General features: G+C 43.3%; 1 protein-coding gene and 1 long non-coding RNA gene across 6 annotated transcripts in view; one reads left to right on the forward strand and one right to left on the reverse strand.

The window, feature by feature from the left end:
* Positions 1 to 25,721, reverse strand: part of RABGAP1L (RAB GTPase activating protein 1 like) — a 336,048-nt gene that overhangs the window by 202,552 nt on the left and 107,775 nt on the right. The window lies entirely within an intron of this gene.
* LOC141076256 (uncharacterized) overlaps positions 14,966 to 25,721 on the forward strand; it is a 114,635-nt gene continuing 103,879 nt past the window's right edge. Inside the window, exons 1-2 of the long non-coding RNA XR_012227449.1 lie at positions 14,966 to 15,075; positions 23,280 to 23,350. This is a non-coding gene — a long non-coding RNA (uncharacterized lncRNA). The remainder of the gene's footprint in view (positions 15,076 to 23,279; positions 23,351 to 25,721) is intronic.

Genomic DNA, 25,721 nt, shown 5'->3' on the forward strand with positions numbered 1-25,721 from the left:
GTCCGACAGCAACTTACTCCACTCCCCCCACTGAGAACGTGATCAGCTGAGCCAATTATGAAGGTGTCTAGGGAAGAAAGAGGTGTCTGAGAGGAAGAGCTGACAACTACCAGCTAATGACGGCGTCCGGATGTGAACACCTTTGTGAGCATCTTTTATCTAAATGCATGTAGCAATTTTTGCAACTGAGTTTCAATAAACAATTCTGCACGGTTTGCATTTATTGTCTGCGTTGCTCATTTTATTGCTGGCTGCAGAATGCAATAACTGAGAATCAGTCAGTGAGCATCTTCAGACAGGAAAAGCTGAAACCTCTTATGTTCCTATTTCAGAGCTAGCCACAGTTGATTTATGAGCATACAAAAATTGAACTGTGATCAGAAATAAGCCAAGAGAAACGAAGAAGGAAGATTAGAGTAATTAAACATTCCCTTAGAACTTGTCCACTGACAGATTCTCTGTTGACTCAATCTGCTGCAAAAAATACAAAGTGCAAAATGAAAACTAGAGAAGGCAAATGGTGCAAAATTTGTAATGAAACCCAACTGCAAAAATTATTTACAGCCCAAACTACATATATTTAAGAACAAAAATACGTTCATGAAGATGAACATATCTTTAAAGACTCTGCCAGGGCTTCACTTTTTTTCTTTTTCATTCACATACAAGAAAAACTTATGACAATCACACCAAACTCGGATGAAACTTGGATGATAATCACTGATGAAACTTAGTCCATTTTTTCTCGCACGGGAAAATAAGCCCCAACACATACCTCTTTTTTTTTCTTCTTTGTATTCCTAATCAATACAAACAGGACATGTGTGGGGGGTGATACAACGTCTCAGACACTGCGGCTTAGAAAGACACAGACAGAAATAAATAAATATATGTCAGCATGCAGTTAATCCTGAATGCTATCTATGTGTTTTCAACTCTGCAAACTTATATCTGGTAACCAGCTTTTCCAATCTCTGCTCTGAATCCACTCCTGTGTCTCCATTCAATGTCAGCAAGCAGTTAATCCTGAATGCTATCTATGTGTTTTCAACTCTGCAAACTTATATCTGGTATATAGTTTTTTTCAACTTACTCTGCTTGTCCCCTTATGTTGTGAGGTCAAGAAACTTTTCAAAGTGCTTTATGATCCATGTAGTGCTGGACATGTGTTTATTTGACCACAACATTTTATTGGGTCCTGGTGTCTCAATTTAGTGTGATTGATTAACGAGAAGAGAGAGCCAAAAAAAACGCAAAAAAAAAAAAACTTAGCCTTAACCTCCTATATATTCAGACATAGCTAGGGGGAGCATTTATGCACATGTAATCGAAGTACATGTATCAAAGTACTATTGGCAGTTATAACAGGGCAGGAGACAGGTAAGACATTTATATACATCTACTCCCTGTACATTTGGAGTACAACAAATATATACCATATGCATTTGTGTAATGTATATCCTTGCCGCTGCATTCACACACATCCACCGCCCTGGCATTAACTCTCCACACTCCATCCATATTGGCCCCTCGCTTCTTTCCTCTCCTATGTATAGCACTCACGCTCTTTTCACATTGTTAAATTGCACAGATCCAGCCAGTCCCACCATTCAACACCAGAGACGCTCTCACAAATCACTTAACCATCTGCTCACTCTTTCTATCCTCCTTCTCCTAGTCGCAGGAGACATTGCTCCCAACCCTGGTCCCCCATGTTATAGAAAGTCAAACCCCCCCACTGCTACACTCAGAAACCCCTCTAATCTTATTAATATTCCCTGCATGCCATCTGTCTCTCTTAATTGTGCACTTTGGAATTCTCGCTCAGTGTGTAACAAACTCTCCTTCATTCATGACTTCTTCCTTTCTAATTCTCTTAACCTCCTGGCTCTTACTGAAACCTGGATCCAGCAGTCAGATACTACCGCTGCTGCTGCTCTTTCATACGGGGGGCTACACTTCTCTCATACCCCAAGATCAGACAATAGAGCTGGTGGAGGCGTTGGTCTGCTCCTATCACCAAAATGTACCTTTCAGGTTATCCCTCAAGTACCCTCACTTGTCTTCCCTTCTTTTGAGGTCCATGCCGTCAGACTCTACACCCCTTTCTCCATGCAAGTGGCGGTGGTGTATCGTCCTCCCGGCCCCTCCCATCAGTTCCTGGATCATTTTGCCACTTGGCTTCCACATTTTCTCTCCTGTGACATCCCTACCCTCATCATGGGAGATTTCAACATCCCCATTGCTCTTCCCCTCTCCCCATCTGCTACTCACCTTTTATCTCTAACCTCCTCATTTGGCCTTTCGCAGCTTACTAATTCTCCAACGCATGAAGACGGAAACTCCCTCGACTTGGTCTTCTCTCGGCTTTGTGCAGTGGATGATTTTGCAAACTCCCCTCTCCCGCTCTCTGACCACAATCTTCTTTCATTCTCTATAAAGAACTGCCAGGCTGCTCAGGTCACCCCCACTGTCCAGACTTATAGAAACATACAGGCCATTAACACCCAGAAACTTCTGAAGAACTTGCAGTCTTCATTGGCCCCTATCTCCTCCCTCTCATGTCCTGATTCTGCATTGAAGCATTACAATGAAACACTTCAAAGTGCCCTGGATGAATTTGCACCCCCTATAAAGAGAACACCACAACACAGACGGCGACAACCCTGGCACACGGTGCAAACACGTTTCCTGCAGCGGTGCTCCAGGTGTGCCGAACGTCTGTGGAGAAAATCCAATCTACACGAAGATTTCATCCATTTTAAGTTTATGCTTAGAACATACAACACTGCCCTTCACCTCTCCAAACAAACCTATTTCAACACCCTCATCACCTCACTGTCCAACAACCCGAAACGTCTCTTTGACACTTTTCATTCTCTACTCAATCCAAGAGTACAGGCCCCAACCACGGAGCTCCGAGCTGACGATCTGGCCAATTACTTCAAAGAAAAAATTGACCAGATTCGACAGGAAATTATCTCCAAATCCCCTCATACCATGCACTGTCCTCCCTCCCCCACTGCATCTAACTCACTCTCTGATTTTGAACCAGTCACAGAAGAAGAAGTAAGCAGGCTCCTTGCATCTTCTCGCCCAACTACTTGCACCAGTGACCCATTTCCGTCACATCTCCTCCAGTCCCTTTCCCCTGCTGTCACCCCTCACCTAACTAAAATATTTAACCTCTCTCTCTCTTCTGGTATTTTTCCCTCCTCATTTAAGCATGCCATCATACATCCACTACTTAAAAAACCATCCCTCGACCAAAACTGTGCCGCTAACTATAGACCTGTCTCTAATCTTCCCTTCATCTCTAAACTCCTGGAACGCCTGGTCCACTCCCGTCTTATCCGCTATCTCTCAGAAAACTCTGTTCTCGACCCCCTCCAATCCGGTTTCCGCTCTTTACACTCCACCGAAACTGCCCTCACTAAAGTCTCTAATGATCTGCTAACAGCTAAATCAAATGGTCATTACTCCATGCTAATTCTCTTGGATCTCTCTGCAGCATTCGACACTGTGGATCATCAGCTGCTCCTCACTATGCTCCATTCCATTGGCCTCAAGGACACCGTTCTCTCCTGGTTCTCCTCCTATCTCTCCGACCGCTCCTTTACTGTTTCTTTTGCCGGTTCCTCCTCCTCTCACCTTCCCCTTACTGTTTGGGTTCCTCAAGGATCGGTTCTAGGCCCCCTCCTCTTCTCCTTGTACACTGCCCCTATTGGTCAAACAATCAGTAGATTTGGTTTCCAGTACCATCTCTATGCTGATGACACCCAATTATACGCTTCTTCTCCTGACATCACGCCAGCCTTTCTAGAAAACACTGGCGATTGTCTAAACGCTGTGTCTAATATCATGTCCTCACTATATCTGAAACTGAACATGTCAAAGACTGAACTCCTGGTGTTTCCTCCCGCTACTAATGTACCTGTACCCGACATTGCTATTTCTGTGTGTGGTTCCACTATTACTCCCCAGCAACATGCCCGCTGTCTTGGGGTCATACTTGATTCCGAGCTTTCCTTTGCCCCCCACATTCGATCACTGGCTCGCTCTTGTCATCTGCACCTCAAAAACATTTCTAGAATTCGACCTTTTCTTACTTTTGACTCTGCAAAAACTCTTACTGTTTCTCTTATTCATTCTCGTCTCGACTATTGTAACTCTCTTCTAATCGGTCTCCCTCTTACCAAACTCTCCCCTCTCCAATCTGTCTTGAATGCTGCAGCCAGGATCATATTCCTCACCAATCGTTACACCGATGCCTCTACCTTGTGCCAGTCATTACACTGGCTACCCATCCACTCCAGAATTCAGTATAAACTTATTACCCTCACCCACAAAGCCCTCCATGGCTCAGCACCACCCTACATCTCCTCCCTTGTTTCAGTATACCACCCTACCCGCGCCCTCCGTTCTGCTGATGACCTGAGGTTAGTATCCTCAATAGTCAGAACCTCCCACTCCCGTCTCCAAGACTTTACACGTGCCGCGCCAATTCTTTGGAATGCACTTCCCAGGTCAATACGATTAGTCCCCAATCCCCACAATTTTAAGCGTGTCCTGAAAACGCATTTATTCAGACTGGCCTATCGCCTCAACACATTAGCCTAACCTATCCCTGTGTGGCAGAGCCAAAAGTTTTACCATAACCAGGTTCCCAGCATCATGTTCCCACATGCTTTATGCATCCATTAGCCCTTCTGTGTCTGTACTGTTACACACTTAACATTATGACTGGTCCATACAATCAGGGCAACTGTTACCACCCACCTTTCATGTCTCCCTCTTTCCTCATAGACTGTAAGCTTGCGAGCAGGGCCCTCACTCCTCTTGTTATTTGTTATAATCTACTGTATGTGATTATTGTTATGCTGTAATGTCTATTGTCTGTACAAATCCCCTCTGAAATGTAAAGTGCTGCGGAATATGTCGGCGCTATAAAAATAAAATTTATTATTATTATTATTATATATATCAAAAACAACAACAAAAAAACCAACACATTTCTTTCCAGAAAAAAAAAATCCCTAAAGAAAAAAAAAAATATAATATCCAGCATTTTTTCTTTTTATTCTTCATTGCTGTAGTATATAACAAAAAGGGAAAAAAAAGGGGAAAAAAAAACCACACACAATAATATCTGAATTTATTTTAAATGCTCAACTTCTCATTTCACTTTCCAGAATTTTGCCTGCAGCTAAAATTTAATGCTATACATTTATTCATGATATTCACACAAAGCAACAAGATGAAAAGAAGGAAGAACTGGAGGGGGATGGGGTGGGGGGGTGGCAATATCTGCCGTGCCGACAACAACAAAGAAAACAAACAGGTGGAGATGAATGTGCCATTCATCAAGATAAAAAAGAGAAGGCAAGAACAAGTGCGACACCCTCAGCCGAGGAGCAGTGCCTGCTACCTGTGGAATCGGCGAGGAGACCTCTCCCACTCATGCACACACGATAACGTGCATGGTGAGGCTTTACGCTGACATACAGGACCTTGTTGATAAAATAAAATAAAAAATATGCTCAAAAAAGTGTCAGCGAGTAGTTTATTACCCACTCTGCAATGACAAAACCTAGTGCAGCATTTTTCATACCTATGTTCCACTAGCGCCCACTACATAGATATCCATATATGTGCTTTGCACTAGATTTGTTGCGGATTTTCCCTTCTGTTGGATAGAAGGTCTGCAATGAAATTTAGAATCGGCAAAGTGGATGAGATCTTACATTTTATGCCAACACTGCGAAAAAAATTCAGCACATCAAGTTCTGTAGAGTCTCCGTAAGGCCAGGTTGCGGCATGTTTTTTTGCACGTAATAAGCAACTTTCTTCGTTTACAGCCTTTTTTTTTTTTATATTCTTTTCTTATGCAAAGAGTAAAATCTTGACATGGAATGCCCTCTTTAATGTTCATGCTTGATCTGGCTAATGAGGATGTAATATTAGGGTATGTGCACACGATGCGGATTCTGCTGCGGATCCACAGTGTTTTGACCCGCAGCAGTTTCTGCTGCGTTATACAGTACCTTTATTTTCTATGGAAATTAAAAAAACGCAGTGCACGTGCTGCAGATGTTTCCATGCAGATTTGCTGCGGTTTCAAAACCATAGCATGTCAATTCTTTGTGCGGAATCCGCAGCGGTTTTACACCCGCTCCATTGTACAGGTGTCAAACCGCTGGGTAAAACCGCAGGCTAATCCGCAGATATAACGCAGGTCTTTTGACCTGCGGATTTACCTGTAGATTTTGCCAAATCCTCGCGGAAAAATCCGCAGCACAATCCGCAACGTGTGCACTCACTCTTAGCCCTTCCCTGATGCAGCCAATTTCTTTTTTACTGGAGCTGGGAATGCCATTCGGTAAGAGCCGGTTCACAGAGCTCCGGCCCGAAGGCCAAAAGACGACTGACATGGCTCATAACATTTTCCAGAAAGGAGCAATTGGTGGCTGAGGATATGTCGACAAACAAAAAGTTTTACATTATCTGGCAGACGCGGCCATCTTCCAAAGATATTCCAGAGTTCCAGATTCTTTTTCCCCAGAGTCATGCAACTCTAGGCCCTTTGCCCCGTGCCCCTGCCTCGCCTTTTATTATTTTTCCCCATCATCTCCTCTTCTTTCTTTAGCTGAACATTCTAGTGGTTTGAGAGGTGAGATACAAACGAATACCTTTTTTTTATCCTCACCAGTAAATTAGGGGCCAGATTGGCTTTGTCCTCATCCTTTACATGTAACTGTATGGCTATTTCTTTCTTATGACATTCTAATAATTGCAGTTTTGCCTTTTCTTTCGGACCGATTCCGTGTCTATACTTGTTTACTGGGTCATCTTCACTAAAATCAATAAGAACTGATTTTCCAGTAGTATTTTCTTTTCTTTTTTTTTTACTATGGGAATAAAAACTAACAGAGGCAACCACCTGCCTGTTCTACACGGCACCGGATGAGAAGTGGTCACAAACCACTCGTGTCCGCGATTCAACAGCTTCACGTCAACAGAGCAGCTCTTTTTCTTCTGGGCTGCTCTGTCGACACCTGGCTGATTCCCAGCAGTTCCCCGCAGTTAGGCAGCAGGGAGCCAACCATCAATCAGCATGATGTCGGCTGCCACGTCCCATCAACAGAGCAGAGAGGAAGAGAAGCCGCTGGCTCCGTTGACGTGACGTCAGAAGAAGCCAAAGAATTGCCTTCAGGAATCTCCTGTTGAGCGTTAAGGTCTGGAGTGTGCATATAATCCCCCAAAAATACAAAATAATGGGTTCCTATAGGAAACAAAAAAATTAAATTAAGGCCTTGTATACACTAAATAAAGGATGTGCAAACAGGGTAGTCTAATATGTATGGGGGCCACAAATCTCCAGGCAGATGACGTAAGGAAAGAGAAGGATGAAGCTTTATAAATTTCAGCGGGTGATCCATTTGTTCTAACAGTAGATGGGTCTCTCAGAAAACACAGGAGCGCTCAGCAAAGCCAAACTTTCCTGTGTATGGGCAAGTCAGAAGCGACAACTATGGGCAGACAGCTACCTAATCTGTATGGACAGCTTTACACCAGGCTAAAGGGATTAAGTACAAACACAAGTTTCCCTTTTCACAAGTCTCCCTGGCACCAGTTGCGTCAATGCTCTTCAAAAGTCCGTACCAACTGGAGTGCTGGCCAACAAGGTCCCACTAATGGAATTTTACTTTACATTCTTGCAGAAATGTATTGGTTAAGTATTCACAGCTTATAATACCGCAGCATTTATCGATGAAGCAGAATCGAGTATATGAAATATGTTAATGCCATAAATATTATTCCAGTAAAAAGATTTCCTAGGCATAACGCAAAAAAAAGGCGTCAGAGGAGGAATGTGGATCTCGCCTTTATGTCTGAGACTATTCATCTTCTGAACCGGTGATGAGATCGTGCTCTTGACAGAAGTGCATATTGGCTTAAAAAGCCCTATAAAATTCTCTGACGGAGATTCAATGTGACCTGGTACAAGACACAACTAAAGCATGACGCGTTATTAGGCTTCTCGTTTGCAGGAGGTTTATGTTCAGTTCTTAAAATGTGGCGTTTGGAGTGTCTGAACCCAACAGGATACAGAAAACTTTCTTATAATTGCTATTGGAGAGGTGAGACTTTATTAAATAAATATAAGGTTCGGTATAAGATGGAAGAGAGAGTTCCCATTATTATTATTAGTTCTCCCCAGGGACTGGCCACTGGATACAGCAATAAAATATAGTAAGAAGTCAATGTCACCTGTAAAATGGTTTGGCAGTGAGGCGGTCAATTTATCGCATGGATCCTCCATACCTGATCAATGCTGAAATGGGTTATGTATAAGAATGAACAAACTGATCCACAGGACCTTGATCCAGTGGCCAAGTCTGTAGTCCGTGGCTTCCGGACTGGAGCCCTGCGAATCACCTCCTATCTGCATCTCATCCGATTAACAGAACCAGCGTGACGTCATGTATGTGTCACGCGGCTACGGTACGTCGTAACGGGCCTACTAATCAGAAAAGACGCCGGGAATTTCTTAAAGGTAGCGGTTAGCAGGGCTCACTGTATGCCATCAAAGACTGAAGTGGCCGCTGGACGAGGGTCTTGTAAATTAATGTGCTCATCTCTAGTTTGCTAGTTTGAAGGTCTGTGGTCACTTCTTCTGGCCTCCTAATTAGCATTTGATCTAAAAGCTATGGGTCATTAAATAATATTAAGCAGCATTTTATCCAAAAGCTAATTATTTTTAACACAATAAAAAAAGCTTTTCCAATTGCCCAAATAAATAAAGGACTGGATGCCAATTAAAACACCAATGGTTAACAATTGGCAATGAGCAGATGATGATCTAGTGACTCTCCTAGGAGTCCACCCATAAACATGCAAGGTCAGATCTGCCCAAACTTGTATGGGTAGGGGACATGCTCAATTCCCAGGGGAACAAAAGGTTCTACAAAGCTCAAATCTAGCCAGTACTGCCCCAACCACAACCATTTGCATTAGGCATGGCCGGATGGTATCATTCCATGTGTGAGCACTATAGAGCAATCACCGAGTGAGACCTCCCCCCTGGACTCCTAAGCCAAGAATGACTCATGAGGCAACAGACTGCCTGCAGCGGTTACATGCTTGCAACTGATAAACAGAGACCGGCGGGGAACACCTAAGCATTTGTGCTGGAATGGCAATGGAATGTTACGCTTTTCCTCCCCCCCCAACCAGTCCACAATCCTCAAAATATATTCCCTTCCATCTAAAGCTTCTTCAACCCTCACTTTCTATATATTAGAATGCTTCCTAGAAAGGACAAAAGGTTTGTGTTTGGATCAGTAAAACATTGAAATATTCTAAAATCAAAGGTCACGATTACAAACAAGCAAAGAACATGGAAGAAGCTTAACTTTTCGGTCTCTGCCAAGTTGAAAATTACCATTTGTAGAAACTCAGCATTCATAGGAAAGGCTTCTAATTGCCCGGCCATTTGGCTGTTAATAGACTGTGCTTAGCATCTATTTGGCAGCTCTGAAAACTAATTAGTGTGTAGCATGGTCAAATCTGCTGAATGCTACACACACTGTGTATTTCCACTGCCCCGAATCAGAATATTTAACCCTTGGGTTTGGGTAAGAAAAATATGGCAGTGATCAGTCAGTCAATTGATCATAAGCCATGTCTACCTCTCAGATTCTCATCTGCTGCCCCAATTGGTCTCGTCCTAAGACGTGTTCTCCGAAATGATTCTCAAGAGTAACCAATAGCACTTATTTGGGGGAACACTATTAAAGGGAATCTCTAAGTAGGATCAACCCTCCTAAGCCATCTATGTATGGGCACACGGGTCAGAAAAAGTTGAAGAAAATGGTACCTTGATATCTGCGAATTGATGTCTTATATTCCAGAGAAATCCACTTTTTTCTTTATGTGTAAATGAGCTGTTAGGATCTATGGGCTGGACATAGATCTCCATGAGAATCAGCCTCCAGATGTTATTGTAAATGAAAGGAGAGTTACCAGTGTGAGACACGTAATGACTGACAGTCTGCTCGCTTGATCTGTATCACAGACCCTCAGTGTTGATGGAGGTGTGAAAATTCAACATGCCTGATCCTTTAATCCCCAAAAGTTGGGAGGACCCCAAAAAGGAGGGTTTGGCCAACTTTAAATTATATAAGTGCCCTTAATACAGTATTTGCAAAATTTAAAGCAATCATTAGTTTATTATTTCAAAGAGCAAGAATTCTTATATTTAAACAGGTCTATCTAGTAAAATCAGACTTGTAAAACTTTGCATTAGATCCACCAGGTGCACAAATAAGTGCTATTATAATATACAGTGGAGCAGGAACTGCATTGATAAGCTCAGCGAGTTTCCATACATTGGCTCCCAGGAAAGTGGCTGGAATAGCTTTATTTGTACATTGCACACAATGGGAAGTGCTGAGTAAAGAGACGTCCTACACAAACAAGAACCATGCCATTGTAAAGACTTGTATAAATATACCGCAGCTGTAACCGTCACAGAAAATGACAGCATATATTAACACTGTCACATCTATATGGACGCGTCTCCATGTTCTGTTGAAGCAAAGACGACACACTGAAGGAAAAAAACAAACAAGAAAAAAACAGGAGCAAAAGTTGTCTTTTTTTTACTCTCTCAGTATTTAAAGGGAATCTGTCAGCAGGTTTTTGGTATTACATCTGAGTGCAGCATAATATACAGCAACAAAGCCTGATTCCAGGGATGTGTCACTTACTGTTGAAATTTAAATACAATCAGTGTTTTATTCGCAGGAGATTATCACTACAGGACTACATGATACCTGGTCCAACCATGCCCACACCACTGATTGGCAGCATGCTGATAATGCACGCAGGAAGATGCCAATCAGGGGTGTGGGCGGGGTTATACACTGCTCAGCATTCCAAGATCTGCTAGATCTGCAGCTGAGAAAGCTGTAATTTTATCAAAACTGCAGCAGGCAGCCCAGCAAGTGATACATCACTGGAATCAGACTCTCTGTCCCTACATCATGCAGCTCACAGATTACACTGCAAAAATCTGCTAACAGATTCCCTTTAATTCTCTATGAGATTGCCAGAGATTGAGTAAAGCACTCGGCTTTTCCAACAGGCATTTTAAAACCTCTTTTAGAGGCTCTACGACGGTATTATGCAAGTTATTACCTACATTTTGGATATAACCTTTAAAAAAAAAGAAGTAATCTGTTATGTATGGAAGAAGTGGTATGGCTGTATAGGTGCTTGTTCCCCAATAAAAATGATACCTCTTTTATAGAGACGTGATGTGCCAGCCATGAGATATCTTGTGTAAAAGCCACATGGAAATCAGGCTGGAGGTGCATTAGGGGTGTGTCGATGCACATGGAAGCACTGACACACCCACAAATGCCCTTCCGGTCTGATCTGTAGAGATTTGATTTGCCGGTCTGGAGAAATCTAGCATAGACGTTATATGCAGATTAGGCTGAAAGTGAATTAGGCGTGTGTCCATGCATTTTTGACTGCTGCTTCCAAGTGCATGGACACACCCCCAATGCAGCGCCAGCCTGATCTGCATATAACATCGATGCTAGATTTCTCCTGACTGGTACATCGAATCTCTACAGAAGAAGTGCTATTTTCATTGGGGAAGGGGGGACAAGCACTTGTACGGCCATTCCAGTACTTCTATATCTAAAAAGGTCCTGGTAGGTTCCTTTTTAAGTGTAAGGACCTTGATAAATAGCATAGCACAGCATTAGGAGGAGGTAACTGCATTCACAGACGAAATTTTAAAGTTTTGCAGTGTCGCTCAGGCTTTAAAGGGAATCTGTCACCCCTTTTTTACGATATCATATAATGATATCATTCAATTGTGTGTCACATAAGGATTCTCTTAGTACTTTTGCTTCCCCCTGACCCCGCACCTTTCATGCATAAATACCTTTTTTTATATTGGTTCAGATGTATGTAAACTGCCACGGTCCGGTCCAATGGGCGGGGCTTATTCACCTGCTCCCCCCCCCCCCTGCCTTGGTCTACACAAGAAGAAATGCGTAGAGCAAGACAGAGAGGGGGAGCAGGTAAATAAGCCCTGCCCAGCGGACCGGACAGCGGCAGTTTACATACATCTGAACCAATATAAAAAAAGGTATTTATGCATGAAAGGTGCGGGGTCAGGGGGAAGCAAAACTACTAAGAGAATCCTTATGTGACACACAATTGAATGATATCATTATATGATATCTCAAAAAAGGGGTGACAGATTCCCTTTAATCTGAAGTGTTCACATTTTGACTCCATGCAATTAGATATACTGGAAACCTCCGCTCGTTGGCAGGCGAGCAAAATATTACATTGACTCACAGTTCCCTTTTTGTTCCCTTTTGCTGGAGAATATGAATAGCTAGTTAAAAAAAAAAAAATGAAAAAAAAAAGCCTGCCCTTTCACATGCAAAAATATTCAGGGCGAATGATTAATCAGTGACACGGCAATCATCTGTCGGGAGAACAAAAGGGCCGGATCCATAAATATAGAATCCAGACTTGGATGCCATTATTCAGGCCGCGTTAATAAGACCGGTCTGTCTTCGTCACAGAGGGATAATTCTGTTTTTTTTTTTTGCCTTCTCTTCTGTGATACATATTCTAATCGTTATAAATAGCTCAGATTGGATTATAATAAAACCCAGGAAGCTATTCTAATGCGACGCTAAATTATCCGTCGGCTGTCAAGAACGAAGAACAAGTGAAAAATCTAAAAATAAAAAAAAGGGAACATTATTTTTTTTTTATTTGTGCATTGTTCAATGCCCCTTTCTTTTTAAAACGCGAGGCTTGTTGACAGTGGGTCTCGCTTTGACAGATATTCTTCAATGACACGGCAGAATAGAAAAAAAAAAAAAAAAATGAAAAAGATTTGACATTTCAATCAGAAAAAAAAAAAAAAAAAAAAAAATGCGGCTGAACAGTAACGAGGCTCCGACATCTAACGTTTAGTAGTGAAATGGCTCAGCAAGGATGCAACTCAAGGATACATTTGTAGCTGTGTGTTGCAAAACTGATGCCATACAATTAAAAAAATTTAAAAAAAAAACACTTTCACAATCTCGCATAAGGAATATTTGTATGACACTATGCACTCATTCTTTTGAAGAAATATGTGCCCGCTGCCAAGGACTCACTGCTAATTGACATGTAAATGAAGTATATGTTGTTTGTTAAAAGTATTTAACTATCGAGAGAAGCAGGCACGGAGCGCAGCGAGCCGACGGCTGCGTCACCTACACCCTGCGTCTGAATAATTAGCGCTTTGGAAGTCTTGACTTGGTGCACGCTGGCATGAAGGGGGTTACTTTTCTGCATGAAATCTGTACCACCCACCATTCCTAGTTGCCAAGCAACTCCATCATGTCTCATTCCATTCCCCTATGGTAATCAAAGAATGGCAACCAACTCCCCAAGTCCTGTTTACTTCTGTTATTATGGGCATTTAAGTAAAGAGGTGGAGAAGGGAGAGGGGAGGGTGGCGAGGCTCCAACATCTCCAATTCATGGCAGCGCGTCACAACCGTGGGGAATAAGGTGCTGCCGATAATAATCACTCTGCCCCAAAGTGATCACTACATGGGTCAAAATTTGAACCAAAAGGGGAGAAAAAATGGGGGACATTCAGTAAGCCAAATAATCTTCCCCATCCCCCCATTCCCAACTAAAAAAATAGCATTTTAAAAAGGGCATTTCAACTTCTAAATTCTTTCCATATAACTTTTTTAAACTTTTGAACATTAGTTAGCCCATGCAGAACGGCCCTCGGCGCATGCTTGCATCAGGATAGCCCAAGCAAGCGGCAGGACGGTCCTCGGTGCAAGCAGGACCGCCCGTGCGGGTGGCAGAACGGCCCTCGGCAAATGTGAGCGGCATGACAGCCCATGGAAGCGGCAGGACGGTCTTCAGTGCAAGCATGAAGCAGGAAGGCCCGTGCGGGCGGCAGAATGGCCCTAGGTGTGTGCGGGTGGCAGAACGGCCCTCGGCGGATGTGGGCGGCAGGACAGCCCATGCAAGCGGCAGGACGGTCCTCGGTGCAAGCAGGACAGCCCGTGCTGGTTGCATTATAGCCCTCGAGGCGTGCAGGTGGCAGGACGGCCCTCGGCAAATGTGGGCGGCATGACAGCCCATGGAAGCGGCAGGACGGTCCTCGGTACAAGCAGGCAGCAGGAAGGCTTGTGCAGGTGGCAGAATGGCCCTCGGCGCGTGCGGGAGGCAGGACGGCCCTCGGCGCGTGCGGTCGGCAGGACGGCCCTCGGCGCGTGCGGTCGGCAGGACGGTCCGGTGCGCGTGCGGTCGGCAGGACGGTCCGGTGCGCGTGCGGTCGGCAGGACGGTCCGGTGCGCGTGCGGTCGGCAGGACGGTCCTGTGCGCGTGCGGTCGGCAGGACGGTCCTGTGCGCGTGCGGTCGGCAGGACGGTCCTGTGCGCGTGCGGTCGGCAGGACGGTCCTGTGCGCGTGCGGTCGGCAGGACGGTCCTGTGCGCGTGCGGTCGGCAGGACGGCCCTGTGCGCGTGCGGGCGCCAGGACGGCCCTGTGCGCGTGCGGGCGCCAGGACGGCCCTGTGCGCGTGCGGGCGGCAGGACGGCCCTGTGCGCGTGCGGGCGGCAGGACGGCCCTGTGCGCGTGCGGGCGGCAGGACGGCCCTCGGCGTGTGCGGGCGGCCCTCGGCACGTGAAAAAAAAAAAGTAGTCATCTCATGCACAACACGACAGGACCATTCGTGGCCCATGCACGTGGCCTTGGGCATTCACACAGCAAGGCAGTCCTCGGCACATGCACATGGCAGGACGGTCCTCAGAGTGTCAACGTGGCCTCAGAGCATGCACGCGGCATGATGGTCCTCGACACATGCACAGTAAGACAGTTTTCAGCCCACATGCAGAACAACGAGTCCGCTATGCCTGTGCCAGAGAAGCAGCGTTTCTCCTTGGAACAGAAGAGAAGAACAAGACTCCCTACATCGGGCGTTACATTGCAGACCAGGGAGAATACTTGGTTAAACATAAAGGTAAGAACAGCGCTTTAAAGAGTCAAAAATCTAAGAAATATTTTCTTTTTTTTTGCCGAAACAAGGTAGGTGGAATTTACAAATAGTGATGCAAAACCCTTTAAGAATAAACCAGAAATTCAGGATTTGGCACCAAAGTAACAGTATCCAGTAGCCACTGCTCGGTTGTGCTGCCAGTGCCACCCGCCATTTTGGCAATGAGCTAATCAGACTTGGAGAGCGGCACGGTCACTCTGCGTGTGGTGGGGTCTGACTGCATAAAAAGGAAACTCAGCATCTCCAGTGGAAAGCATCCACTCATAAAAAACGGACGCCAGCCAATGGGCATTTTCCAAGCCGCCGTCTGTCGTGGTGAAATCTGGGCCTGCTAAGGAGATATTATGTAAATTAATCTTCTTTAAAGGATGCATGATTAACACTTGCGGAGACGACCCAGAAAAAAGTTAGAAATTCCCAAAATGATATTGCACCATTCTAGATACATCCATTATAACACATATGTATTGTACACGACCCTAGAGTGGCACCCTGCAATGACAATGATCCTTGGGATGAGTGAGGTCCTCGTTCCCAGGATTGGAAAAGCTATTACCAAAATTTATCATCTACAATCTGGATTGGCGACAACTTTAGATATTGGGAATATTAATGGTGGGGGGAAGAGAAGAGCCATAATTGTCCATGAGTTTACGGCACTTAATAAAAAGCGTTTTCTAAATATATAGAATCCCTTTAAAAGGAGAATGTCACCAGATTTTGCTATTTAATCTGTGAGCAGCATGATGTAGAGGCTGAGACCATGATTCCAGCGATGTATCACTTGCTAGTCTACATGCTGTGATTTTGATTGAAAATTTCTCTGCTGCAGATCTAGCGGAGTTCGAATGCAGAGCCTGTCTAACTACACCCACACCAATGATTGGCAGCTTTTTGTGTACACAATACATTTACAGAAAGCCGCTAATCAGTGGTGGGGGCGGGGTTACACAGAGCAGGAGGACTAGGAGGCATGAGACACCTAGTTCTGCAGTGTAAACCTTCTGCTGAAAAAACATTGATTTTATTGAAATAGCATCACCCAACCTAAAGTTGCACATCGCTGGAATCAGGATCTAAGCCCCTACATCATGCTCTTCTCAGATTACATAGCTGACAGAATTCCTTTAAATGTAATATCCCACTATCCCTTTAAGGCTCGGATCATATGACCGTTTTGCTTTTCCGTTTGTCTGTTGCATTTAGAACAGACCACAAATATACGTGCTAATTTACATGAAGCCTGTCTACTTCCAGTTTGTTAATAATATCAAAAGACTGACCGTAACTTTGAAACAAAAAAAGACAAATGTGAATAGGTGCCAAGCTAAGAAAGCCACGCTATACATAACTAAACTAAAGCTGCGCTCTGAAACACTAATTTATGTATGTATGTAATATAGCGCTTCAGAGTGCAGCTTTTATTTGCTACTTGTCTTTTTTTATGATTTTTGGAATGGAAGCTAGAAAGGAAGAAAATCCCACAAGCAGAGAGTTTTCTTCAGTTAAAAAAAAAAAAAAAAGAAACGGAAACTAGACGGACCCCTTAGAAATCAAAGGGACCCCTATGCTTCTGTTGGAAACGTTAGAGAGCGTTTCCACAAAAATGCTCCCATTAAAAACTCCAAAGCATTTTAGAAGATTAAAGGGTTCCTTCCAGTATATGTTATTCCTTATCTGTAGGATAGTGGATAACTAACTGATCAGTGAGGTGTCTACTACTGGGACCCCCTCAGTGATCCTGAGGCTGTGACATTGAAGAATGCAGTCTTGAACGGAGAGGTGGTGCTCATGCTCGACATCCGCGCCATTCATCGGGACAGAGTACAGAGCGCAGTTATTTGTGGCAGCTCCACAGACAATGAATGGAGCCAAGGTTGGGACCCATTCTTCAGGTCGCTGGGGGGTTCCAGTAGTTGGACCCACAGCGGTCAACATTTAGTTCTAGGAAAATCTCTTTAAGGCTCAGATTTTAAGCGAAAAGACCCCAAATTCTCCCAAAAAAGCAGAAATCTGATCATCTTCTGGAATGTACAATGCAAGAAAAAAAATTGTATACGAAGAGCAGAAAGGTAGGGATGGGGGGGACGCTGGTGGTTTTAGATAGTGCCTCTTTATATTATTTTTAGCTCATCAGTTGCCATAACAATAAAGAAATATCAAAGTTGTTATGGCAACTGCAATTTTGAAAGCAGTCAAATAAGACGCGAAGGAGACTTCTAATGGTTGGAAATTTAACATTTGTGAAACGCGCAGGGTAAATGCACCACTCCAAGTCCTCTGACCTGCTAGTCTAAACGGGATGGTGGGATCCGGAGGAATAGCTGCAGGCACCGATGGTTTCAAAAACACTCGCATTAAGGATGAGGTCTGCAGAACTGTGAGAATGAGTCAATATTGTGGTCTGACTGCTAGACCCCCCACTGATCCCAAAATCGGGGCTCTGGAGTTCCCAGAATGGAACTGAGCAGCATACTCTTGAATGAAGTGGAGCTGCTTATGCTCGACCTACACTCCATCTATTACCTATGGGACTGCTGGAGAAAGCCAAGTGCTGTACTCAGTGAACCCCCTACAGGATGACTTGCTAATTTTTTTGGGGTGGCAATAACTCTTTAACCAGTGCACAGCCCTTCTAATAAAGACCAGCTTTGACTGACCTTGCCACTTAATGTATTACATGGTTGGCCATTCAACCAAATGTCTGGCAGTAATTCTACAGTTTCCCTAGAGAAACAGATGCAGGTAATTGTTAAGCTAGATCAGAATCGATCAGTTGATTGATGAGCCATCTATCCAGGAGATTGATGCAGCTTTCTCTTATAGAGGCTTATGGGGATCAGGTGAGATTTTTAGCTTTTTTTTTTTTCTTCAGTTTCCATTGATAAACTTTTCAAAAATAAAGTATTATATTTGGGCAGCACGGTGGCTCAGTGGATAGCACTGCAGCGCTGGGGTCCTGGGTTCGAATCCCACCAAGGATAACATCTGCAAGGAGTTTGTATGTTCTCCTCGTGTTTGCGTGGGTTTCCTCCCACATTCCAAAGACATACAAATAGGGAATTTAGATTGTGAGCCCTATCGGGGACAGTGATGATAATGTGTGCAAACTGTAAAGCGCTGCGGAATATGTTAGCGCTATATAAAGATGAAAGATGATGATATTATATTTAGTGCTTATTTTCCCACACTCCTTAAAATTAATTGTAATAATAGTTTTCACATGAAGGAGGCAACAAATTAAAAGAATGCCATCTGTAATACCGTAATAAACAAATAAACCTGAAAACTCATGCAAAGATGGCAGGTAGCTGTATATTACAAGCGCTCATTATGCCACCTGCACACTACTGCGCCGCGGACAATTCACTAACAATCGGCTCCGTTCAGTATACAGGGAGTTTTTTTGTTTGTTTCATGCTTAAATGGAAATATACTGTATATTCTATGCTTTTCATACAAAGTGTTACAGAACCAGGGGTGCACAGACAGTGTGTTCTAGTCAATGATTAAAACCTGTCCCGGCAAAGTGCACTTTGCACCGACCCTTAATATAAGTGAGTGCATATAGCTGCTGAATCACGAGTTTGCCCTTGGAAAACCAGTAGGTGAAAAGTTCTGTACACTTAATATGTGGATGAGGGGAAAGGTAATGTCTTCCTCCTTTGCTTTCATTAGAAGGCCACATTCACACATCCATGTGTCACAGACTGGCGGTGAACTCAAACGCTTCATCGGCACATATGAAGGTGTCAGAAGAAACATGGCCATTCCTCACATAACGGTCCTTACTCTGACCGCGACACACGGATGTCTGAATCCGGCCTTGCAAATATCAGGCAAAAACAGTTATTTATTGCAAAGTTGCATCACATATATTATCCTTGAAGATATAGAAATCTAAGAGCTAAATCATGAGGCATGAGGCATGAGGTTGCATACTTCATTCTCCACCAACCCAGCCTATGGCCTACAACAATCATCCTCACATTCTCATCTGCAAGACTTCTCCTGTGCTGCACCACTTCTGTGGAACACACTGCAGGACCTTGTAGACCGATTTCTTTACGGAGGCCAGTGTCCCATCACTTTACTTCATCCGCACCTACACTCCATGGCCCATAGACCAGCACAGATGATCGAGAATGTCTGAGTGTTCTCAGTTGTGGCTTCTGGTGCATCGCTCTGGGCTTTGCTTCTGTTGGTCCAGATACTGCTGGGTGTCTGGTTCATGTAGTTTTTATATCCCACACTACAGGTGAAAGAGGCTAGTAACCTACATTTAGTACATTTAGTACATTTAGTACATTTAGTACTACCTACCTTTTTTTACCTTCTCCCATCCCGTTTAGATTGTAAACTCTCTCAGACATATTTTATCTCACTTTTTTTAATTTGTTCTGAGCATTTACAACTTTACCTCCTTAATTCCACATTTGTAAAGCACTAAGAAACATGCTTATATGATAGCAAAAACCGACCTCTCTGTTGGTTCGACCATCGATCTGTATAAAGGAGATATTTCACAAGACCACGAAACCTGGACCATGATCACACCATAATACCCAGCCCCAACACTGGATGGATCATGGCCTTGTCACTTGGGCTGATTGTTGTGATACGAGCCTGTGCAGTGTTTCATGGATGTGTGAATCCGGCTTAATGGGATTGTCCCCTACTCGGACAACCCTTTTTCAATCCGTATGTTTGACCCTAGTAAAGTAATAACACTTATACTCACCTCCGGAGCGAGTGCTGTTCCAGCTGTGTCAGTACCGGCTCTCTTGGTGATCATGTGAGAGTGTTACGCCACCAAAACCCTGCAGCCAATCACTCTCGGACAGATCCCATACATCGGGAAGAAGTGATAACCGCTGCTCTCTCGCTTCCTCCGGATGTATGCGATCGCGGAGCGAGCCAGTGACGACACCTCTGGAACAGCACCAGTACCAGAGGGGAGTATATGTGTTATTTTACTGGGGGCAAACATACAGATTGAGAAAGGGTTGTCCAAGACAACGCATTCCCATATATTGCCCATCTGGACAAGCAAATGTCATTGGGTTGGGGGCTTACCAGCTCAGTACCAGCCGTTACACCATTTCCCTTTTTATTTCAATGGCAGCCATATAATACTACATTTATGGCAGGCTTGATAAAACTTCTTTTTATTCCACAATAACAAATTAGGAAGATGCTGTAAGAAATGCAGAAAAGTAATACAAAATATGTGCAGGATACCAGGTAACACTGAACACTTGTGTTTTTAGAAATTCTTTTTTTCACTTAATATCTTAGCAACATGGAAATCAAATCTAGAAGCAGGTAATGAATATCTCTAAAGAACAAATAATCTCGTGCATGTGCAGAAGTAGTAATACAGGAATGGCTCAACACCGAGTGGTAGATGAAAAAAATCCATAAACATGAAAGAGTTTGTTGCTCCAAGCATAGGAAATTATTATTGTTAATTTTTTCCATTATCTGGCTCACTGAATATCAGTCTGACAACTGGTAACTGGTTTGCAGAGAAACCCTAACAAGTGGTTTCTTTGCTTGTCAGCAATAAGAACATTTACGATATATTTTATGCTCATAAGATGCAGACAACTACAGTCTATGGAGCAGTCTAAGTAATAGTAAAGCAAGTCTGCCAGCAAAAAATGACTGTTCAAACCAAGCACAGAGGCTCTGTGCACCCTTAGTGTAGCTGAGCAGTTCAGTGTACCTTCCCCAATCAAGGAAGAGGGGATGGATATAGATGCAAATGAACTAGTAGGAAAGGTGCATGAACTGCTTGGCCACCCCATAGTCACAGAATCATACACTGTCTGAGTTTTAAGGGACCTCTGGGGGTCATCGTGTCCAACCCCCTGTTCAAACAACACCCACAAGGAACTTCAGTTTTTTGGTGCGAAAATTCATGCCGTTACCAGAGGGCGTTATTTTTTGAATGGACAGGCATAGAGGAAAAAGAAAACAGTTCCATAATCAGTGCAGCAGCTCCGTGTGGAACAGGGACTTAATTAAAATAAAACATTTCAATGGAAGGTCGTCTTTAAGATTCTTGGCAAAAGGCTGTGGACAGTACAAGAAAAAGTTAATTTCATACACAGCAACTGAAATGTTGGAAGTTCTCCGCTTTGGCTCGGTGAGTGGGCGCAGGGCCGCCATCAGAGCATTAATTCCTTACTGTACTGGTGTATGGGGCCGGAAGTAAACAGGGGAGCCCAGCCCCAGACCCCTTCATTTGCTTCTGCTCACCGGGGCCCAGGGTAAAACAATGCAGTCATCGGTGGTGCACACCTCCGCACTGGGAGCTATGGCAAGTACAAAGTGGAGCTGCAGTATGAAAAACTTTTTTTTTTTTTATAAAATTAATTTTAATTACGAATTGAAGATGGGCGATGGGAGAGAGCAAATGATCATGTTTTGAAGGTGGGGGACAGGGACAGCAGATAATGATGTATTGAGGTGGGGGGAGTGCAAATAATGATGAATTTGGATTGGGGGAGCACATATGATGAATTGAGGGTGGGGGACAGTAGTTGATAATGAATAGAGGGTGGCTGTGGGAGAAAGAGGACATGACATAAGTAACTGGGGTGGACGGGGCAAGTTAATATATTGAATTGGGGGAGCGAGATGTACAGAGTGGGGGGCGTTGAGTATGCAGGAGTGTGGATGGCATTGAATTGGAGGAAAGGGTACGGGTGCTAATTTATATATTTATTACGTGGGGAAAGAGGCAATTTCTAGTTAGTGGAGGCGCAGTGGTGGATTGTAATTTATATTTGGAATGATGCGTTGTATAATACCTAAGTGTATATTAACCCCTTCACACAACAGCCCTTTTTAGTTTTTGGGTTTCTGTTTTTCACTACCCTTCTTCCCAAAGCCATAACTTTTTTTATTTTCCCGTCAATATGGCCATGTGAGTGCTTGTTTTTTGTGGGACGAGTTGTACTTTTGAACGACACCATTGGTTTTACCATGTCGTGTATTCTAAAACGGGGGAAAAAATTCCAAGTGCGGTGAAATTGCAAAAAATAGTGCAATTCCACAACTGTTTTTTGGATTTTTTTTTTTTACATTTCACCAAATGCTAATACTGACCAGCTATTATGATTCTACAGGTCATTACGAGTTCATAGATACCAAACATGTTTTTTATTTAAATGGTGAAAAAAAATCCAAATTTTGTAAAAAAAAAAAAAAAACTGTCATTTTCTGAGACCCGTAGCGTCTCCATTTTTCGTTATCTGGGTCTGAGTGAGGGCTTAATTTTTGCGCGCCAAGTTGAAGTTTTTAATGATACCATTTTGGTGTGGATACAATCTTTGGTCACCATTATTGCATTTTAATGCGATGATGCTGCGACCAAAAACCATTCTGGCGTTTTGGCTTTTTCTTTTCGTTACCCCGTTTATTGATCGGATTGATTCTTTTTATAGCTTGATAGATCGGGCGATTCTGAATACGGTGATAACAAATGTGTATATTTTGACTTTAATTGTTTTATTTTGAATGGGGCGAAAGGGGGGTGATTTGAACTTTTATATTTCCTTTTAAAACTTTTTTTTTTTCTCTTTTCACTTGCTTCAATAGTTGGGAGACTAGAAGCTGAAATAACCCAATCACCTCTCCTACACACAGGCAATGATCAGATCACCTGTGTGTAGCAGAAATGGTCACTTGCTATGAGCGCCATCCACCAGGCGGTGCTCATAGCAATCTGACTATGACAACTATAGAAGTCTGCTAGAGACCTCTGGTTTTCAAGCCGGCCCATCGGTGACCCACTATCATGTCATGGGGTCACCAATGGGTGACCAAGCGTGATCAAATTAAATGCCGCTGTCAGAGTTTGACAGCGGCATTTAACGGATTAACAGCCGCGGGTGGATCGCGATTCCACCCGTGGCTGTTAGGGGCACATGCCAGCTGTTCAAAACAGCTGACATGTGCTGGGAAAGATGTGGGCTCAGCACCGGAGCCCAAATCAAAGGGAGGAACACGACATGTGCAGTACATGCATGGCGCATGTCGTGAAGGTGTTAATGGTGCATGCATGTCTGTATTCAGCTGTGTAGTGTAAAAGTTAGGGAAAAATTGGGGAATGTACTCTGGAAGTGCTGCTCTAGATAACTGTGTGTTATTTTCTCCAGAGACGATTCCTGGCTGAAAGAAGTGATGGCCGTCTGCACTGGATGAAGAACTTCAACTAAAGACATCAATGGTGAGTCAGTGTCTTACCTGTACACTTACACTATACACTGTTTACTATATACAGAGCTCCTGTGTATAATGTCACTGGTGATCCCTGTATTACCTGTACACTGACATTGTATACAGAACTCCTGTGCGTAATGTCACTGGTGATCACTGTATTACTCGTACTATGACACTATACAATGTTTACTATGTACAGAGATCCTGTGTATAATGGCACTTATGGTAATATTAGTATTGCATTTTTTTTATTAATGATCAGTATTGTCGAATTCAGTCACCATGTGGTGGTAATATACGGTCTGGTCCTGGTGTGGTGGTATTTGTACTTTGTATGGGGTATTATTTGGTCACTTTGTGGTGGCAATATGTGGTTGGTCCAGCCATGGTGAGGTGACAGTATTTGCTCCTTGTATGTGGTATTATTCGGTCACTACGTGGTGGCAATATGTGGTCCGGCTATGGTGTGGCAGTTGTTGTCCCTTCTATGTGGTATTATTGTTAATTTAAAAAAAAAAGAATGAATATATACCTAAAAAGAGTATTGTGTATTGGGTATGTTTACTAGGTTACAGTAGAGTAGGGCTCGGTCAAAAGAGTCTCCTTGTTGTGGTGGCGGCTTAAAAAAATCTTTTGGCCAAAACAAAAACGGATAGCTATGTATGTGATCTGGTGATGGGAACTGTTAATGTGTGATTGGTGAGGATGTGATGCAGAAGTGGAGTTTTTCCAAAAGTGGGCTGAGGTACTGTGGAAGGTTCGAGGGGGGGAAGCCTTGGTGGAGTCTCAAGGGGGCCAAAAATTTTTGCCAGTATGGGACCCTGAAATTCCTGGTAGCAGCTCTGAGTGGACTCTCTCTATGATGACCATCAGTATTAAGCATATTGAAAAAAATTAAAGGGGTGGTCAATTTGTGGGGACAATATTTACTTTTTTTTTTTTTTTTTTTTTTACTTAAAACCATTTTGGGCTTCATTTTAAACATTTACACTAATTGTTTTTTACAGACTTTTCCTCCTCCTGCACATTCTCTACTGTCAGACGCAACTCGCTCATAAATTCTCAGTTAACTCATTCACTAATTCGGAAGTCAGCAATGGATCGTGCAACAAAGAAACTAAAGAAAGCAAAATGGTTCTTTTTACTTAAACTCAATTCCAAAAATGTTTTTTTAGCCTCAAATACATGCTTACGAGTCTGTTCTCAATCTGGGTCCCAGCGGTGGAACAAGCTGGAATTGTGGGATAACTCGGAAATATTACATATTAGGTAAATCTATCTGGCTTCTGCAAAAAAAAAAAAAAAAAAAAAAAAGGTTACACTAAAATTCATGTCTGTAATTAGCAATCTAATTAATTCCCATCATCGGACCTAATGTACCTAACCAGCAAAACAAATAAAAACCCAATCAGCTGACATACTAATTAAAGACGATAAAAAAAATCCTGTCTTTTGCTAGAATGGAAAACTACCAGAACATACAGTTCATGGATGACGTCCTTTTCTGCCCTAAGGACATTCCTCGTGGCTTTAAAGTCTACAGATATACCAGCTCTAGAAAGTGGATGCGGGCATCAAGTTGTGAATATGTTCTTGACACTGAGTATTATTGCTGCGACAAGATAAACGGCCTCTTACAATTTCAGCAAAGTGGATGGGATTTGAAGAAATCTAGCGCCCAATATTTTGGTGTTTTTTTTTTTTTAACGTAGCGTAAACTTACCTGCGGTGAGCGTTTCGAATCTGCAACAAGTCACTTTCTCTTGAGGGTATGCGGAGTTTAATGTGTGGATTTTCCCCCATACAGTTGCAGAAAATTAGCAGTTAAAAATGTGTCTATAAGGCTAGTTTCACACTAGCATAGGGAGGAGCTGCGGAGGGCTGCTTAGTTCCTCCGTGAAGCTCCGCCCACTGCCACACCTCCTCCGTTCAGCTACGCCTACGTTTGTATGCGGCCTGCGTACCTATCTTTAACATTGGGTACGCAGGTCATCCGGATGTATGCGGATGCGTCCGCATGCGTTGCTTTGACGCTGCGGCGACCTGTGTCGAACGCAACATTTTTTAATTTTTTATTTTAGGATATTTGTGTTTTTTGTTTTCTCTGTGTAATGGTCATGTGTTAATATGCACTTACATTGTGCATGCACATTAACTTACTTTCTCAGTTCAGACTCCAGTTTTTTATTCATTTCTTTGTGCATTCTGTGCATATATGGGTGTGACTGCCCTGGTTCTGAGCCATCCCGTCTGGCCAATGCTTTTACTAGTGGTTCAGTACCTCAATCCTTGTTCACATTCATGTCACTTGGCAGGTGGAAAGGTTTTAAATACTAGAGTTAGGACTGTCCCACAAGGGTTGCCTTGATGTGGCGGGA

The sequence above is a fragment of the Dendrobates tinctorius genome, unplaced genomic scaffold, assembly GCF_039654945.1.
Source record: "Dendrobates tinctorius isolate UK_male_01 unplaced genomic scaffold, ASM3965494v1 ptg000396l, whole genome shotgun sequence".
Lineage (NCBI taxonomy): Eukaryota > Metazoa > Chordata > Amphibia > Anura > Dendrobatidae > Dendrobates > Dendrobates tinctorius.